This window comes from Centroberyx gerrardi, chromosome 5, assembly GCF_048128805.1.
Source record: "Centroberyx gerrardi isolate f3 chromosome 5, fCenGer3.hap1.cur.20231027, whole genome shotgun sequence".
NCBI classification, from domain to species: Eukaryota; Metazoa; Chordata; class Actinopteri; order Beryciformes; family Berycidae; genus Centroberyx; species Centroberyx gerrardi.
Window position 1 is genome coordinate 2,519,655 of NC_136001.1, and position 20,291 is coordinate 2,539,945.

Consider the following 20,291-nt stretch of genomic DNA (forward strand, 5'->3'; position numbering starts at 1 on the left):
GTGACTAACAAACTAACAAACGAACGAACTAATGGACGGAGACCGATCCATAGTCCCCCCTTTGGTGGGAGACAATTATTACAACCAGTTCATAATATCATAAGTGAATTATTTGGACATTTAAATCCTTTCCCTTTTGTATCCACAGGTTGATGACAAATCAGGTCATGGTGAATTTCAACATGAAGGGGGGGAAGGGCAAGCTTGCCTTCACAAAGCTCCGTCTCTTCACTGTTGTCACAGGTAAAAAGCATATATCCTCAGTGTTGTCTAGTGTCTATTTTGGTGGTTTAGTGAAAACCAGTAACCACGTAGCACAGTAGCACAGTAGCACAGTGGCCACCTGTGAACAACCTGGCCACTACCCGCAAGAAATGTCAGATTTTCAGTGCACTGTTTTTAATTGTTTTCTAGTGTAAACATGCTGGATAGATGTCTTTTACATTCTTTGACGTCTTTAAAACAAAGAGAGCTGCTGGCATTCACGTTTTTCTGCCAGAATGTAGCCAGCCGCTTGCTGTTTGTGAACAGCATCCAAAGTTGAAATCTCTCTCCAACTTTTGAGGAGTCACAGCATGTACATGCAAGAATGTGTTAAATGTGCATGGCCCCTAAGAATGTCTGCAACTTAATGTTTTTACTGCTTACTGTAGCCTATCTTATCCTATATTCCCCATAGATTTACAGTTTCAAATATTTCTTACAGAGAGTGTCCAGAGGACTACGGAGGAAACGGGAGGCAAGTATGCCCCAGACAGGGTGGGCGGAGGTGGCAGAAATAAACTTTCTTAAAGGACTTTTCTGAAAGACTTTTCTGAAGTTTAAATGTGTTAGCTGGTTCCAAAAGTGGGGTCCGAGTTCCGGACAGTTTTGTGAATTTTGTGAAATTAATTTTGTTTTCATTCATTTTGAAAATTTTGTGAAATTTTGTGAAATTTTGTGAATTCATCTCCAGAAGGTTTTGTGAATCCACCTCTTTAAAAAACAAGGTAAGCAGGTTCTTTAAAAACATTACAATGAAAGGTTATTTTGATAACCCATTGCATGTCTTTGTCATTTATCCAATAAAACCGCCAAATATTTGTGGATTATAGTTTCACTAAAATTTTAAAGTTTGTTAACTTTTCTCTGCTCATGTCTTAAAATTAATACTTTGGGGTCTGAGATTGGATCTTGACATCTGCCCAACCTTGGTATGACATCATCCAAGTTTCTCAGTATGTTGATTTTTCATTTACAACAAAAACGTGGCTCTGTTAAAAGTTTGATGTCATGCCAACAAAATTCATACTAACCAAATTTCAACATCTTTCTTTAAAGTTGGAATTTGACAGCTAATGTTGGGTTTCCAACCAAAATTCAACGTCTGTCCAACGTTGGAGCTTGATGTAAAGACAACATTAGGTTTTGACATCAACTCGATATTAATTTCCAACCAAAATTCAACATCTGTCCAATGTTGGAGGTTGATGTCAACCCAACGTTGGGTTTTGATGGATATCTGATTTTGATTTCCAACCAAAATTCAACATCTGTCCAACGTTGGAGGTTGATGTCAACCCAACGTTGGGTTTTGACAGATATCCGATTTTGAATTCCAACCAAAATTCAACATCTATCCAACGTTGGAGGTTGATGTCAAGCCAACGTTGGGTTTTGATGTCAACCCGATTTTCATTTCCAACCAAAATTCAACGTCTGTCCAATGTTGGAGGTTGATGTCAAGCCAACGTTGGGTTTTGACAGATATCCGATTTTGATTTCCAACCAAAAAAAATCGATGTGATGAAAATGCATGTGAATTGGAAAAACTGAGTGATAAATGGGACCGTATTTTATTGATTGGTGATGTTAACCTTGCTTGGAAATATTTTTATGACAGTTTTAGTTATTTTATGAACAAACATGCTCCTATTCGCCGGTTCAGGGTGAAGGCCATGATAGCCCCTGGTTCACTTCTGAGCTTGCAGGCCTCTTACATAAGAGGAATCAGCTTTGGGCCGACGCGAGGAAGTCGGGCTCTGAGGCTGACTGGCTACATTTCCGTCAACTACGTAATCGCTGCACTGCTGCCATTAAAAAAGCCAAAAGCGATTATTATTTATCACAGACTACAGACAGTCTAAATGATCCTAGGAAAATTTTGGCAAACCATAAAATCTCTCTCTGCCAACTCTTGCTCTTCAGAGTTGCCTCCTAATATTGTTGTTGATTCCATCCCTGTGTCAAATAAATCTGAGATGCTTAATTGTTTCAACAAACATTTTATAGCCTCCAGCTCTTTGTTTGGCACATTATCTGATGGCAAATCACCCACTTTCTCCCCCCCTGCCAGTCATGCCTCCAATAGCCACACCTTCTCCTTCACCCCTTTCTCTGTTAGGGAGGTTTGTAAGGCCTTAAAGGACCTAGACCCTAGGAAATCGGCAGGCCCCGACAATCTCCCCCCTTACTTCTTACGCCTAGCTGCAGATATTATAGCTGAACCAGTGTCACATGTTTTTAATCTCTCTATACAAAGCAATGTCATTCCTGATGTCTGGAAAACTGCCTATGTTCTCCCATTATTGAAAGGTGGTGATCCCACGGTGTTGAATAACTACAGACCCATTTCCAAACTTTCTAGCTTAGCTAAGGTCCTTGAAAGGCTGGTGAATGACCAGATCAAGGAATACATGTGCTTGAACAACATTCTATCTCCTCTCCAGTCTGGTTTTAGGAAGCAGCACAGTACAGTAACTGCTGTCATGAAAGTCGTAAATGATATTGTGGAAGCCTTGGATGCCAAGAACTATTGTACTGCTCTTTTTATTGATTTGTCTAAAGCATTTGACACCGTTGACCATGGCATTTTATGCCAGAGATTATCAGCTATAGGTCTGTCAGACCAAACTGTTGGTTGGTTCTCAACTTACCTTTCCAATTGTAAGCAATGTGTGCAGTTTAGTGGTCTTTCTTCCAGCTTTCTTAATGTCACCAAAGGTGTGCCACAAGGTTCAGTTCTAGGACCCACCCTTTTCACTATTTATGTAAATGATGTGGGTCAAAATATTAATGCATCTGTACATCTCTATGCCGATGACACTATTGCATATTGTTGTGCAAGCACTGTTGCCCTGGCATTTGAACGTCTGCAGTCTGCATTTGACACTATTCAGTCGCACCTGTTCCTCCTCAGACTGGTGTTAAATACAGACAAAACCAAGGCCATGTTCTTTTCTAACAAAAAGATGGTGCCAGCTGTTCTTCCCTGTATCATGTCTGTACAAGGTACCCCTATTGAGACTGTGACCACCTATAAATATTTAGGCTTCACAATTGATGAAAGCCTTTCTTTTAAATCTCATATTGACCATCTTTTAAGGAAATTGAAATTAAGATTGGGCTTCTTTTTTAGGAACAAATCCTGTTTCTCCTTTAATGCTAGGAAACAGCTTGTTGCTGCTACTTTCTTGCCTCTCCTGGACTATGGGGATGTTTTGTATATGAATGCCTCAGCTCACTCTCTTCATCTGTTGGACGCTGTATATCACGGAGCTCTGAGATTCATAACCGATTGTAAACCCCTCACACACCATTGTACTCTGTATTCTTTAGTCAACTGGTCATCATTATCCATGCGCAGAGCCTTGCATTGGTATAACTTCATATATAAATCCATTCTTGGACTGCTGCCCATTTATTTATCCACTTATATGTCACGTAAACAGTGCTGCTATAGGCTGCGCTCCCAGGGCTTCATCACTCTCTCCATCCCCTCAGTCCGTACTGAATCTGGTAAAAAGGCCTTCTCCTACTCTGCCCCCTCAACCTGGAACACGCTACAGCAGAAACTGAAGCTGTCCAGCTTGATTCCCCTAGGAGATTTTAAACTACTTCTAAGAAATATGGAGAGAGCGTCTGTGGGGGTTTGCTCTTGTACATAGTCCTAAAATCTGGCTACCACTTTGGCACTTTTGCACTCATCACCTTTATGATTGTGTTTTATCTTGTCTCTGTATTGAATGTCCTGTCTGTCTGTAACTTTGTGTTGTCTGCTGCTGTTGCCCGACCAGGTCTCTCTTGTGAATGAGACCCCGTGTCTCAATGAGATTACCTGTCTAAATTAAGGTTTAATAATAATAATAATAAAAAATTGTTAAGTGATTTGACCCTTCTGAGGCTCGCCTTAAATGATAAATGGCAATGTTGAATGATAGGAAGTGGTGATAAATAATGAAAATGGCTAATGAAATCATTTGCCAGTTTATCACTCAGTTTTTCAATTCACATGCATTTTCATCACATCGATTTCTATCATTTAATCTTTGTTACTTCCACCCCTCATATATAGATAGCCTATGTGTGGTTCTGAAATGATATAAAAATACAAAGTAAATACATGCTGTATATAACTAGGTTGCAAATAAACCATAAACATCAAATACCAAATGAAATGAACAGCATTAAATACATCTGTATCAATAACCTGGATAATTGTTGGCATATGAGCTAACAGTTAAAGACACAAACCAGGCATATATTTAAATACTCATACTATCATCTACTGGTAGAGAGGGTAAACATCAGCTTGACCTACTTTCACTCTGTGTTCACTCAAGCAACGGCGCATTACGGTGGACCCCAAATTAAATATCAGTGCTAACAGTAACAACTCTGCACACACAATAATTACTTAGGTTAAACTATATTACGAACTGTATTGCACCAAACAATGCACTCATTAATCGAAAACTTGACTCTTGCTGTGTACATGGATAAATGCACAATATTAAACCGCATGTAATCAACTACTGTTGCTAACATACTTCCATCGGTCCAGGTTTATTTATTTATTTATTTATTTTTTATTTATTTTTTTTCTTCTAACGTTACCCTGGTACATGCTTGCATAATGTTGTTTTCTATTGCCCTTTTTACTGGGAACTGCGCAATACTTTGTTTAGTAAGATAAAAACAGATATTGATTTTGTAAATATGGAAGATGCACAAAGATTGAGTTGGCTGTTCGCTTATGAAACATTTAGATTAGCTAGTTACCTGGAGAAAGCCTGGGAGATGAGAAAAAAAGCTCTATCAAGATAAACTGTAAGTTAGCAGTTCTTTTCAGTGTATTGTTCATTTGAAACCTATCATTTCAAATATGTTATTTGAAAGAATATAGTAGTACTTTATAATGTGGTAATTTATTATTATTTTTTTTTTTGCTCTTATATGTATCACTGGAAGATGTATGTTTTGTAAAATGGTGGTGTCCTATAATCCCATGTGGGATGGGCCAGATGTTTGGCATGACACAGAAATAAAAATAAACTAACTAACTAACTATAGAATGGCCATTCTATCCTCTTGGCTTTTATTTTGATACATTTACTTTTACTTCCGGGTCACCTGTCTTGCTTTTCTTCATGTCTTTCTTCAAAAGGAAAAACGAAAAAAGGAATTTGCAAAAACCAAAATTGGACCGTTATTTGAATTTGGTTTTCTCGTTTTTCGTTTTTTGATTCAGACAACAAAAACGGAAAAACGGCTCTGTTTTTCAGTTTTTTCGTTTTTGGTATAAAACGAAAAACAAAAAAACCATGGTATTTCCGTTTTTTCGTTTTTTGGTTCAAACGAAAAAACAAACTATCAAAACGTACACGGAACGTTGGGTTTTGACGTAAACCCGATTTTCATTTCCAACCAAAATTCAACGTCTGTCCAACGTTGGAGGTTGATGTCAACCCAACGTTGGGTTTTGGCTTCAACCCGATTTTCATTTCCAACCAAAATTCAACGTCTGTCCAACGTTAGAGTCCAATGTCTTTCTGACGTTACATTGACGTCCAGTGCCTGCTGGGTTGTAATGGAACTGATGATTTCTGTGTTTCTGTTACTCCACAGATTACGTTGATGAGTTGATGGACCTCATCTTTGATCACGTGTTCCAGGACCCTGCACCTTATGTGAGCCAGGTTTTGAAGATCCCCGTCCCAGAAGACCTGTGCGCCCAGTCTGACAGGCCAGCCAAGGAGGACGTCATTGCAGCCACGTGTCTCGGTCCAATCAAGAGGCAGTCTGAACCCGACGCAGCTGGCAGCATCAGGGAGCTCACAGCATATGCACAGCACCACACACTGGTATCACTACTCTGACCCTGTGACCTAGAAAGCCCCAGCACTAGCTGACAAAGGATCTGTAGGCTAGACACTGAGAAGAGGGTACACATACTGTCAATATATTTGATTTGAATACTCAGTCTCTTCTTTTGTTGTTTTGGTTATCTGGTATGAGGTCAGGTTGTAGTTGGGTGTGTTTCACGAATACATAACATAACTAAAAACATCATATTATAAATTATTTTTGTGATTGATACTGCACTACTTTACTACACTGCAATAACTGCTACAGTGGAACACTCCCCTGTGTACACTCACAGATTTAGGTTTTGTAACATAACAGCACCACATTATGGTCCTGCACAAGCAGTATGTTATGTTTCTACATGTACCTTTTTAATGCCTTTTCTATAATAAAATAATTTTATTCTGTATGAACAGTCAGTGTTGTGGTTACTTTTTGGTTTCACGTTTAATTTACATGGGTGTGTAAAGGGAAAAAAATATATAACCCCACACACACTGTCTACACTTACATGCAAGTGGAGACAGTGTGTGTGGGATTATATTACTTTTTCAGTAACTTTTGTCCGATGCCCCTGTCACTAAAATACTTTTAGGTGTGCTACAGTTGTTTCTCTAGATGGATGTGTAATAAAGTAGAACAACACAGATATTTTACTCAAGTTTATTGTCATGTACAGTATTATCCAAAGTCACATGTTGGCCATATTATTTGGCAAATCAATTCATGCACAGAATGCATGAAAAAAACTTACTGCTCTATACCTCTAAGCTGTAAGGGCCCATAGTCTGTTTTATAAATGTTCATTACATTCTGTAGTGAGAACACATTCAAACATACAGGCTCCAGACCAGGATGATCCATCAGGTGGATGTAGGTGGATCCTGAAGCTGCTTCATTCTTCTGGTAACCTAGGGAATGAGAAAGGGTAACTGTTATTGAATTTTGCTAGCTTTATAAGAACATTACACTGCCAATGACGTTTATATTATGTTTATCATTTAGCACAGACAATGCAGAGTAAATGTGAGTACTGTACAAACTAATGTAACATACGACAAACAATAAAGCTGTCAACACTAAAAGAGGTTATGTACAGGGTGAATGACCAGCAGGCCTCCATGAGATGCAGTTTTTGAATATTTCAGCTACAGTTCTAAAACTGTTGAGCTGTAGCTGAATAACACTGGCATAAATTACGACAGTCATATGTCCAAATGGTAGATAGTGTTATGCCCTTACACAGGGGAATAGTAACGGGAGAAGGATGAAGAAACACGCAGCTCTCGCCTTCACTCGTCTGTATTAAGTCACATTTTAAACAATGCAAACAAAAACCATTTTTCCATACATTTTTCAAGCATGAACACACTCAGTCTCAGGACCACAGTTACCATGACTAGAGTATCTTTTTAACTTTATATAAATTATTCAAATTATCTTTTTACCTAAGTTACAACATGAAATCTAAATTATATGATATATTTTTAACTTTTAAACTTATCTATTTTTGTTGCCATATGAACTAGGCTGTTACAGAGATAATATAAACACTTTACCAGCTTATCAGCACAAATATATGAATGTAATAGTAACTAACTTAAATACCAACTACGACAAGGTAAACAGTCGGACTCTACGGCGGGACCACAAGGTCTCCGGCAGCTAGCTTATACATCGACGGAGTTAGCCTGAAACTTTCAACAATATATCAACAAAGCATGTATCTTACTTTCATATAAAACAACAGTAACATGAGAAAAAGTATTACTAACGTGTGCTCATAAATTTATAGTGTATTGTGGACAGTAATTACCTTAAACAGGGGAATAGTAACAGGAGAAGGATGAAGAAACTCGCAGCACTCGTCTGTATTAAGTGAGGGAGAGAAGCGCGATCCCCCTACTGGAGCCCCGAGACATTACCAACAGATCGACGAACAATTAACCCTAACAGACAAGATCTGCATCACTGATCTGCATTCCTCTTTTTGTCACTGGCTGCAGTCTTAACAGTGACCAGTACTAATATACATCTGAAACCAATAATGAAATTACATGTGCTGATAATAGAATACTGTAATAACTGTAATAAGACAAGAATGAAATTAGTTTTTCAAATGTACTTTTGTCTGAAAATGAATTATTCTTATCTGTCACATACTACTTGTCACAATAGCATGAGACATAACCATGTTTGCCGGTGTCGTGACAATATTTGTATCCACTGCAGATGGGTTCTTCTTTTGCGTCTTCACAATTTGATGTAATTGAACGTAATAACTACATAATGTCTGGTGTGGATTTGTTTCCTATCGCTAGCCAGTACAACGGCAATTGTAAGACACTTCATGGAATAACATTACAGCAGCTATCCAAGTAGCCAGCTTAAAGCTACCGACACCTACTGTGTTGACGAGCTTACTAGACAACCTCAAACCACCGGCACAGGTGAACGTCAAGCTAAAAATGAATCAAACAAACCATACGGTACAGTTACCGTGCGAGACACTCCGGCAGGTAACGTTAGATATCCTTTTTATGGGATATAAATTTGTCCGCTATGGCTATCCAGAAAGACCACATAGCCGACGCAACCACATACACACGCACGGTGAGAAAGTACGAAAACAGTGAAATTTCAACCTACCGTTCAGAGACATCCTGCTGTAACCGTGTCTGTAAAAATTCGGCAGCTGCCTCCTCTTGTTCGGTTGACAGGTTCCTTCTCAAACATGTACGGTTTTACATGTTGTGTGACGGAGTTTTCTTCTACAAGGAGCTGCCATGTTTGTTTTGGAGTTTTTCCGCGTCTGCACCCTTCCCCCTCACCCAGCCGATCAGGCAGCCAATCAGAGCAGCGCCTCATTATCAGAGCATCCCCGCCCACTCAGAACAGCGCATAGTTAATGAGGGGAGAAACTGAGAGGATGGAGAGGCTCCACAGAGCCTGGATTTGTGTGTTTTTTGCAACAGAATTCATAACCTTGTTTTAAAGACCACTGAGAAATGTTTTAAACAGCTAAAAAGAGCATAATATGGGACCTTTAAGTGCAGTAGCCAGAGCCTCAACTTTGACTGGAATGCTGAGGTGCTTGGCTAGTAATTGGCTGTTTGTGGTGGGGTTGTGAGGACAGCTAGGTCTGGAGTGTGCACCTCCGCAGAAGGAGCAGGTGTGGAGAAGACGACAGTTGGATAGACTGCAACCAAGGAGGTTGAAGTTGTTGCACACCATCCTGCCCCCCTGGTACAGGATAGGCCTTCCTCTCTTGTCAACACCTTTGGGAGTGGGCATGTTTACCGAAGGCCGTATGTCCACTGGCTTCGGAATGATGGGAGGAGGAGGTGCTGCGGGGGAGAGGTAAGAGAATACTGATGGGATGTGAGAGGTGGAAGGATTGGTTCATGGGGGAGGAATGGTGACGGTGCAGGCTGTGGCAGGGTGGGAAGGAGCACCGCACAGCTCGCAAGAGAGAGAAGCCTGAGCAGCGAAAACTCTGCAATAGAGTTCGGAATTAAGAACTCCCCAGTAGGTGCCTTGAATAAATTGCTGAAGGTGACCTGCTGCCTGAGAGGCGAAGAGGATATGGTAGGTGTAGAATCCTGTGCCACCAAACCGTAAGGCCAGGTCAAGAATGATGGAGAGGTATTCGTCGAGCTCCGCCCTGCGGTGAGGAAAAACTGAACAGATGGTGTCTTGGTACAGGGAGAAGGCAAAAGCAAATTTGACTGCTGTGAGTTCTCTGGAGTGGGATTGTGCTGAATGTCTCAGTTGAATGGGTCCTTGATTACTTTGAAGCTCTCGTAAGTTGTGTTGATCGCAGATGGAAGGCTGGAGGAGCTGGGCGAGGTCTATGTAACTACCAGATATTATGGCCTGCCTAAGAGCGGGGGACACAGGAGACGGTCGTGGAAGAACTGAAGCAGGTCAAATGGGAGGTGAAGCGGTAGCGAGTATGTATGGGCTGCTGGAAGTAGGGGGCACTGCTGGGACGGCTGTGTGGGGTGCTTGACCTGTAGGGAAAATGGTTACTGCAGGAGAAACATGGGGGTATTGGGGAAAGGAGGGGGTGGGGTAGGGGAGGGAGGGGTTGTAGGACAGATCAGTAGGAATTGAAGGGTTGGCTGAGCCATCTGAGTTGACTACTGTGGGAGTGCACTGAATCCTTCTGTTACTAGTAATAGTAGCCGTTGCTGGCTTGGAGGAGCGGGTGGAGGCTGAAGAAGCCAAGCTATTGTAATTGATGGCTGAAGGAAGGGTAGAGGAAAGGATGGAAGAATGCAAGGATGTATGTTAAAGGGGTGTTCATGCAGCCTTCGGACGCAGGGATGAAAGGAAGGATGTGAAAAGGCGAGACAGATCAGACACGAAGGGAGCAGGCACAGGGATGGATACAACCTGGCCCACAGAACTGTGGGCTATTGCTGCAGGTTGAGTCTCTTGAGTGTCGGAAGTCATGGTGACGTCACCGACGTCAGGTGGGGGAGCGGCGGCGTGCTGAGAACCCGGAAGCGCAGGAACGGTGGTGTTGACAACGAGGGAAGCGGTGTATAGCTGGAACAGCTTTGCTTTGTTGTCATTACGGTGGAATAATATTTTCCTTTCTCTGAGAGCTCGTCAACGGTCCGTTCGGAGATACTGGGGGGTCAGGATGAGTTTGTGACCGAACTCTTGCTGTGTTGGAAGTAGTGGCTCTGGTACGCGCAGGGCTCGAGCGTCTGTACCTTGGTGGAGGATTATGTTGAGTTGTGGAACGGCGTCTTGATGTCCTCCGTGCCGGTTCTCGAATGGAACTTCTGCCTCTGTCGGGATGGGAAGACCGGGCTTGCAAACGTTGGGGAGTGGGAGAGATTTCATTGGAACTGCTGGACAGAGGATTGTTGATGACCCGATGCTGCGGAACCTGTATGAGGGATGCTTGGGCCAGAGGCAGGGACTGAGCTGGCGAAGATCCAGGGGATCTAGATTCGTCTTTGAAGATGTCGCTATCCATGCTAAAATTAACATTGCTGGTTAGCAAAGCTGGATACTAGGGCAACTGTTTGCCAGTAGTAACGGCGAACAATCTGTCCGGTTGGGAACGCACTAACGTGAGAACTGGAGCAAACAAGAGGGAGAGGGTTAAACAGATAGAAGTAGAGTTGGACAGGTAATTGGGGGAGGAGTTAGGCGTGGTCTTGTTCCTTAACCTGGTTAAGGTGTTAACCTCATTTTATGTTGTTCCTCCGGTCTCAACGTCGGTTGCATGGGGTCCCTCTTCGGTTTGGTTAGGTTTGGTTAGTCGGATCGGCTGGCAGTATGTCCTGTCCTGTGGCTTACCTCAAATAATTCTGCCGAGTGCCTCTGTCCTCTGCAGGTGAGTCCGCTTATCTTGATTAGGTGGTTGCTCCCGTGGATTGGGCAGGGAGGAGCCTTGTGAAGTGCAGCTGTGCTTAATTGTCAATCAGCAACTTTAGTCTTTGAGTGGTCTCAGGCCTTGTCCACACTAATCAGGGTAAATTTGAAAACAGCGTTTTCGTGTCGTTTGCGTTTCTGTCCACTCTAGCATGTCCAGGCCGTTTTCTAAAAGTTTCCCATCCACAATGATACACAAAAAACAGGAAAACAGTGAAATCGACCCTATTGGGCATGCACAAGTCTCTGACCCATGACCTTCATGTCATTACCACTGTTTACGGAAGTGTTCTCAGGGCTGCAGTAGCAGAGGGCCTTAAGTGCCAACAAGATGTCCAAATCATGACAAAAGACGGACAAAAACAAGCCAGACTTCTTTGTCTGGACTGACGACGAAGTTGAGCTGCTTTTAAAAGTAACAAATGACTACAAGACTGCCAAAGCCATGGAGAATATAGACTTTGACTACCGCCTGAGTGAGATCACATGACAATCCCACGTCAGCGTTTTGGAAAAGCTCTGTTTTCCCCGTCCACACTACAACACGAAACCGGTGTTTTCAAATTCATCCACTTTGGAGAGTGTTTTCAGAAAGCTCTGTTTTCAGTGGTCAAAAATGGCGTCTTAGTGCGGATGGAAGGCCAAAACGGCCAAAACGAAATAAAGATGCATTTTCAGATTTACCTGGATTAGTGTGGACAAGGCCACAAAAAAAGCACAACATGCAAAGAAACCAAAAAAACAATAACCCAAGAAAAACAAGAATAGCCACAACAAGCAATAACACACATCAGATCTGTATAAATAAAAATGTTTAGGCAAGAGGCCTAAAACAGTTAACTCCAGACGATTTGGTCAACAATATTTTTTTAAATTTCCTTTGGAAACGTTATTTCAGTCGGATTAATATTGGAATATGAGAATGCCAGATGCAAATGCGCAGGATTTTTAGGAGCATAATTGCATCGCCTACATAGACTAATACTGTAGCCTCCATAATAATATAACCTACATAATAATATTCTTATTTTGTTCTTTGTGATTATAGCCTCCATTCCCATGTGTGTTTTTTTTGCTTTGTAGCATATTTGGGCCTAACAAACATCGATATTTGATCGTTAAGTAACAGTGCAAATCAAGATTTTTTTTTTTTTTTTTAAATGTGCATCCCCAATATATAGATATAATTCTTTGGGGAAAAAATAATAAGTATATGATAGGGGTTTGCACTTGGATTTTTCTTTGTTATACCTGTATAAGATATCACACGATGAAATTGTATTCCAAAAGATCCCCCCGCTGTTTTCATTACAAATCGCACCCCGTTTATACCTTAAACATAAAAGACAATGTACTGGTCGCTCTAGAACAGCCATCACTAACTGGCGGACTCCGGCCGGATCTGGACCCAGTGGCGGTTCTGTGCGGACCGCGACCCATTTCTGATCAATTAATGACAATGAATAAGTGGAGCTATGAGGCTACAGACCAATCACATGCGTCTACTTCACTGAACTCAGCCAATCAAAGCGATTGTTTACAGTGCATGGAGAGATCGCTAAGGAAACGCACAGAGAGCAAGAGAGAGACGAAAGCTACACAGAGAGAGATGACAGCATGTCTTGCTCCAAAATAAGAAAAGTAGATGCAGAAAATTGAGCTTTCAAGGATGAATGGACAGACCAATATGCCTTCATTCTCCCTGCAACAAGTTCTAAACCAGTGCGGTGCGTGTTCAATTCTATGCATTTGTGACCTGGCTTACTAGGGGATTTGATACCCTGAATTACCGACTACGCCACCTAGGGAATTGCACCCCAGGAAATAATGTTCGATGCAATACTCCTTTTATGAAATGCACACAGGTAAATTTGTAATTAAACAGAGACGTGGTTTCAAGCTCACAAAAAAGTTTATTTATTAAATGTTAGCCCGTGAATAAGGGGCGCCGGAAGCTGCTATGGAAAAATAGTTGAACAACTTTATTTGTAACTACAATATTATTTCTTCTATTAAGATTGTTATATTAAAAAGGGTAAAGTACAAAAATAGAGAATTTCTTATATAATGAGGATTTGCGTACCCAAGGGAGTGGAGGATTGAGGGAGGAGGCCGATGACCGGGGAAGACTTGCTAACGGGACAAGGCCAACGACGTACCACACCACACGTGTTTGTGTCCAGGTCACACACTGCAAAAGGTGAGCAAAAGGAGTTTAGTGCAAATTTAACTCTATAGCATGCAAGTGATTCAGGGAAGGGCCCCCCCCCCCTACGATGCCAGTCCCCGTCAACACGCCACACTCTCCTCAGGGTCCACAATGGGCAGTTACCTACGGCTGGTTTGTCATCTAAACCAAATGAAAATACACAAAATAATTCAAAAGGTATTCCCAGACAAGACAGGAGGGAACTCCACACTACCACCACACGAGTGGCAATGCCAGACCATGTCAGGCAAAAGGAAAAACTAAACCATAAATATAACTAAGGCAAAACAGCAGGGGCGGTAACCTACAAAAAGAAACAAAATGCAATAGTTACCATTAGTCTGAAATCCAGACCATTACACAAACTAGAAAGAAAAGGAAAAAACCTCTGGCACATCAAAACACCACCTTGTAACAGGAGTCAGAATCAGAGTCAGGGAAATTCCTACACTCCTCTGGAGTGCTATACCGGGGCTTGGCTTTGCTGGATCATCCCTATTTGAGGATAGCCATTAGTCAACCAACATAAAACCATTAAAACCAAGAAGAAAGAAGAGAAACACATGTTACCTTGGTTCCCATTCAGTCCCAATCTAATGAGGAGCCATAAGGGTCCAGGCTGATCAAACCTATAATAAGGTGAACCAGTCAGTGAAATAGTTTGGAACCTGCTATCATTAATATCACTCATCTAGCATGCTAGGCTTACCTTCAGCTACAAGCACAGGAGAACACAGCACAAGAGCACAACCACAGACCAGCGTGCTCCACACTGATCTCCAGCCTTATATACTCCCTATGATGAGGAGGAAATGAAACTCAGGTGTGTCTGATGCTACCCATTGGCTGATACTTAGCCCATTGACTTCCCTGACTACCCTTTATGTAAAGGGGCGTGTCATACAAACAGACAGGGATATACCTGTGCTCTCTACCTGTCACACATTGAAGCACTGCGACACGGTATTCCACTAACGTTACTTAAATACCACAAGGTAACGTTAAAGGCACCTACCGTTAATGTCTGTAGGGCAGCGAAGACGAGTTAAATCCCCGTTACTAACTGTGGAATGTTAACTTTCACTTTTGTTTTCACACCGGGAGACTCTGTGGATTGAGTTCAGTGCTGCTGGTCTGCTGTCTGTACATCTCCAAATTGCAGACATGACGTGATGCGACATCAGGCGCATTAGAGATCGATTTAGATCCATTTCTATACAGACCAACTTTTGATTTTATGCCTCTGTATGGGAAACACTGCATCTCACATCAAAAACGTCCCCAAGAGGCCATCTGATGAAGCGCATCGTCTCACTAAGCGTTGCCTGACTGACTGACTGACCAACCCGGTCTCATGGCAGTTCGTGAAATAGTCACGTAATTTAATCTATCGATTCGTGTTCATGGACACGATTTTTCCATTTTTTGTTGTGACACTCAGCACGACTTTCAAACTAATGTATTTCAATTGGAAGTATCTTTCGTGCCTGCAGCACGTTTTTTTTTCTGTCAGTCAGGACTCGGGAGCACAGAAGCCGTAACATAACCTTCGATTTTAATGATATCTTTAACATTTCTCAACACAAAAACACGAAAGTGTCCTTGATAACTCAACAACACGATAGGTTAATGTTATGGCCATCCGTTTTAATTATTTCACCTTCGATTCTGAGAAATCAAGTTTTTTTGTCAGTTTTGGACGATAGCGGAAGCGGCTACATTAGCCTACCCATGATCCTCAGCGACCGTTACTATGAAAAAAAGATATAAAAGATATATCTACTGAATATATCAAATATCTAGTACAGCCGAACTAGTAATTACACTGCATCTAGATGATCTATGTTAAGAAAAGTAAAGATGTTGGTTTATTTCAGATATTTTAGCCAAAACAGGAGTCGAATGCGCCAAAGTCCGCCAAACAACAGCCCTTCCGTGAGCCACGTCATCCAACGTGTGTGTGTGTGTGTGTGTGTGTGTGTGTGTTCGACTCCTGTTTTGGCTAAAATATCTGAAATAAACCAACATCTTTACTTTTTCTTAACACGCTTCTTTTTTTTTTTTTTTTTAAAAAGTACATACTGTTCCATATTAGTAGTGGGCAATCGTGGTCAATTAAGGTGCGCTCTGCCAAAGAGTAGAACTGCCCTGGCACTAATTCATTTGTTTCTGGGTCAAAGCAAATGAAACCTAGAAAATTAAATTTAGCCATTTTTTAAAACAGAAAAATTGTTGTATATCATATTTGTAATTTTCAGTTAAAGTAGTATTTTGTAAAGGGGTTGAATGCGTGTACAATGCGTGTACCTTCGTATCAATTGTTTTACTCATTTAAGTGCAATTCATAGTGTTCCCATGATGTCCCATGCATGGCGCTTTACAATACACACAGCTCATTGGCTGCATTTGTCATTTGATTGTAATCACCTGTTAATTTATTACAATCACCTGTTATTTTCCTACCAAGGTGGCCGTGTGGTGATGTAACAAAATACTATGAATAAATAAAAAAGCGATTTTGCTGCCTTTTGCTTTTTGCATTTGGGTTGACACCACAGAAAAGGAAAGAGAGATGTCCGTTTTTCCTTTTTGTTTTTAGTTTGTCTATACAGAAAAGGAGTAAGTGTTTCAGAGGTATGGACAAGATGAATCTGACTTTCGGACAAGATGGACCTCCATTTCAGAGCAAAAGGCAGCAAAATCGCTTTTTTATTTACTGCACTTAGATTAGTTAAACAATACGAAGGTACACACATTTGACAGTTTTGGTCCATTAGTTTAATTTTATCATTCAAAATCGAACAATAGAAAAACAGAAAATGTAATTTTCTAAAATGTCAATGTCTGCCATTTGGATAAATGCAAAATTGAGATTTAGTTTAGTCTTTTCAAGTTATAAATTTTTCTTTTTCTTTTGAAAAAATGAAAATCATGGTTGCTGTTGTGTCCTATTAGATGGATTGGAGCCCTGATTCATCTTTTGTTGCTTTTGATGTCTGGCACACACACTAAAGCAACAGCATGCACGCACTCTTGCACATGCATGCCCTTATACAAGCATCAGAGCATGTGCACGCACACACACACACACACACACACACACACAAACTCATTAATCCACAACAAACATAATTCTGCCACAATCAAAGAGGTGGCAGGCTTCCTTGGAGCTCCACCCATCAGGAACAGAGGAAGACAGGAAGATTAGGATGAAGGTAGAGGGAAAACACACATTTGGGTGCCTACAGTATTTTTCACTCCCCCTTTACCAATAAATAATAGCCTCCCTAGAACCAATCTAGGAAATAATGCAAATTTTTTTTTTTTTTTTGTATTTGCCTGTGTGTGTGTGCTTGTGCGTGTGTGTGTGTGTGTCTGTCATCACTTCATCAAGAACACACACCTGGTCCCTCCTTCAAGCCAGACTCAGACATCTGCACAGGAAGAAAGGGAGGAAAGAGATGTGCGACGCACATACACACACACACACACACACACACTATCCAAACCAATGGCAATAATACTATAAACTGAATTGAGTAGGGTAGATCAGTGTATCTAGGCTTTTTTGAATGCAGGCATAGCTACTGTAGGGTTTGGTGGTGTTGGTGTGAAACACATGAAGATGTAACATAACATCATTAGTTATGATTTGACAGTGGTCTGATGTTATATTTGCTTGTTTTAGTGGGAACCTAATTCTTTCATATTTTTACATGTGCATGCATGTTGTGTGTGTTTGTTGGGAGGGGATGTGGGGGGTGAGTGGGTGGGGGTGGGGTGGGGGGGGGCCCTCAACAGCACATCGGCCGTCCTGATCTTAGCCAGGCTTCCATCTCACTTCACTACACTGGCATTCGTCCACCACAGACAGAGATTCACAGGGGGAATATCATTCTGGAGAAATAGCGCAACATGGCTAAAACTGTTTCAACAAAAATAGTGACAAGAAGTGAGATAAATGCAAACAGAAGGAAAACGGGAGCAGTTGACAGTTTAAATGTTTTAGAGTAAAGACTGTGTGTGTACTCAGACTGAGAATGTATGTGTGTGTGTGTGTGTGTGTTCTGATCTTGTTCCCCCTGATGAGTGGAACCTTGTTTTCACATCCGCCAGCGTTGATAGACGCCCTCACATCAACTTCAGCCTTCAAAGTTTTCAACCAAAACAGATGAGCTCTTCTTGGTCGGCTTTTGAAGACAGTGTGACACATTTCTTACAGTCTGAGGACATTTCCTGTGCTTGTTGAATTGCTATTTTTGTTGAGTGCCATGTGAGTGACAGGTTCTCACAGTGTAGTGTCTTACTTTCTGTCTGATTATTGGTTCTGTCTCTCAACTTATTTTTCTTTGAATCATAGTAAAAGGATTGGAGCTTTGTGTTGGAGGCAACCAACTTGTGTTCTCATAAGTCAGCATATGCTGAGCCCATTAAAGTTTTGCAGAGAGAACAAAAGAACAAGGCCAGCAAGTGTTTATTAGGTACACCTCCTGTGTCTCCTCAAGACAGTGAGTCAGGTATAAATAAAGCCTCAGTATACAGCATACCATATTCAGTAAAGCACGATTAATGTGTTTTAAATGAATATTTGTTCCTTCCACTATTTTCAGTATTATTTCTATGTTGTTAGTAAGTGGCTTTTCTCACTGAACTCTGAAGAGAAGGGTGCGGGATTTGTTTGTGCTCCACTGTCAGTCTGCCTGTCTCATACACATGGAGCCGCAATAAAGAGGCAGAAAGAGAGAGAGTTACTTGTTCATACAGTTTCTGTTTGCTAATTTAGCATTTGTGAAGCCAAATTTTTTTTTCTTGTCCCGGCTAGTCTGCTCCCCTGCTCTGTGGATAGACTTTGTGAGGGGGAGTTGGTTTGACTGGGAGTGGATTAAGAATCCCTGTCCTCTGATGCTGTTCAGTACAGCAGGGATGTCTCCCTGTCACTCCACAATACTGGTCTTCACAAAATACTCCAAAACTTGGAGAAATTTGAGTAAGGGCACAGTAGGCAAGACATGGGCTATTCCTCCCAGGTAAAACGAAAGGTAAAATGAGGAAAATGAAAAAGTTTTTAAGAATAGGCTCAGTGTTCTACAGTGACGGATGTGGGTGAGACGGGGGAGTGTAGTTGGGCAGGTCGTGCAGTTCATAGCATAAGGTAGTTCATAATGAAGATGTTTAAAACTGACTGTTCAGTGTCTCCCAGTTAGGGATAGGGTGTTGGTGGTGGTTAGTGGTTTATACTTCATTATCATTAGATAGATAGATCATTGTAAAACCATGAATTTAATGTTTTAATATCACAACAATAGCAATGATAATGATTGCAAGGAGAAAAAAGATTTTTAACATTTCGGTCTAAACCACATCCATGCACCCACTTCTGAATTGATCTGAATACAAATACAAATAATTTGGTTGTTTTTTAAACAATTATTTATTCAGTGATTATACCCACTAAAAACAATAGGTTGTATCTAGAACCCAAAACTGGCTCTTTGACTCATAATCATAGCGGAACCATTTTTGATGTTATATGGCACCCACACTTAAAGGTTCTTAATGGTGCCATTGTCACATGCTTCTAAATTTGAACCATAGGCCCAATCTCAATGTCCGTGCTCACAGCCTTATGGACTTTGAGGCATGTTCCCGATAAGTCCACGAGGGCTCAGGGCTGTCCCACTGTAACATCAGCAAGTGCATGAGGGCTCACGGACTCATTGAGCCCTTTATGCAGACTTTCAGCAAATACGCTATCCTGTGGAATTTGCTTGAGGGAATTACACACAGTTCATAGCATTTGTGATGTTAATATCGCTGTATGTGGAAATTATCAGCAACCAAATACAAAAAAGAAAAATAAACACACACACAAAAAAACAATTTACAAGAACTTAGAGAGAAACAGGCATAAAAGGGTCAAACTACATGAACTACAGTTGAAAGAGAAAACATTGCATTAGGACAGAATAAATAAATAAATTGAGAAAAAAGAAACCTCATGTTAAAGGTTTTCCTAAAGGTTTGCCGCTAATACTAGTGTTTATTTGCGCACATTAAGCTTTATTAAAAGTACCTTTTGCTATCAAGGTGCCTCCTGTTGTTTCTTTTTTTACATATTGTAATAAAGTAATGCAGGCTTTATCAGTTAGGGAGACAAAGGCAATTTTATTTGATGGGAGGGGTGGAGAGGCGGGATTGTTAAAAAATCGGTGATGGCTTTATTGGTTGTTTTTTTTTACGCCTCTTGGTACACAATGAAGTCACCACAAAATATTTTCTGTTTGCAGGAAGTACAAGTAATGAGATTTTGATATAAAAATCCCCAAAATGCATTTTTTTTTGGTATAATTTGTCAAATAGTGGTGTATGGTATGATAATTGGAATGAGCTAAAAAGGTGAAAAAGTCATTTTTGTGGTTTTACTTGAGTGTGGACAGCTGAGGGTCCTGGGGGGCTGGGGCAGGGTGTGTGGTGGTGCAGGGTGAGCGGCAGCTGAAAGGGGATCAGTGTTGGACTGGAGATGACTGATGTTTGTCTCCCCTCTGTTTGATGTATGTGCGTG

General features: G+C 41.1%; 1 pseudogene; it reads right to left on the reverse strand.

The window, feature by feature from the left end:
* The window catches only part of LOC139908649 (uncharacterized), a 38,625-nt pseudogene extending 27,506 nt beyond the window's left edge, over positions 1 to 11,119 (reverse strand).
* Between the last annotated feature and the right edge of the window lie 9,172 nt (positions 11,120 to 20,291).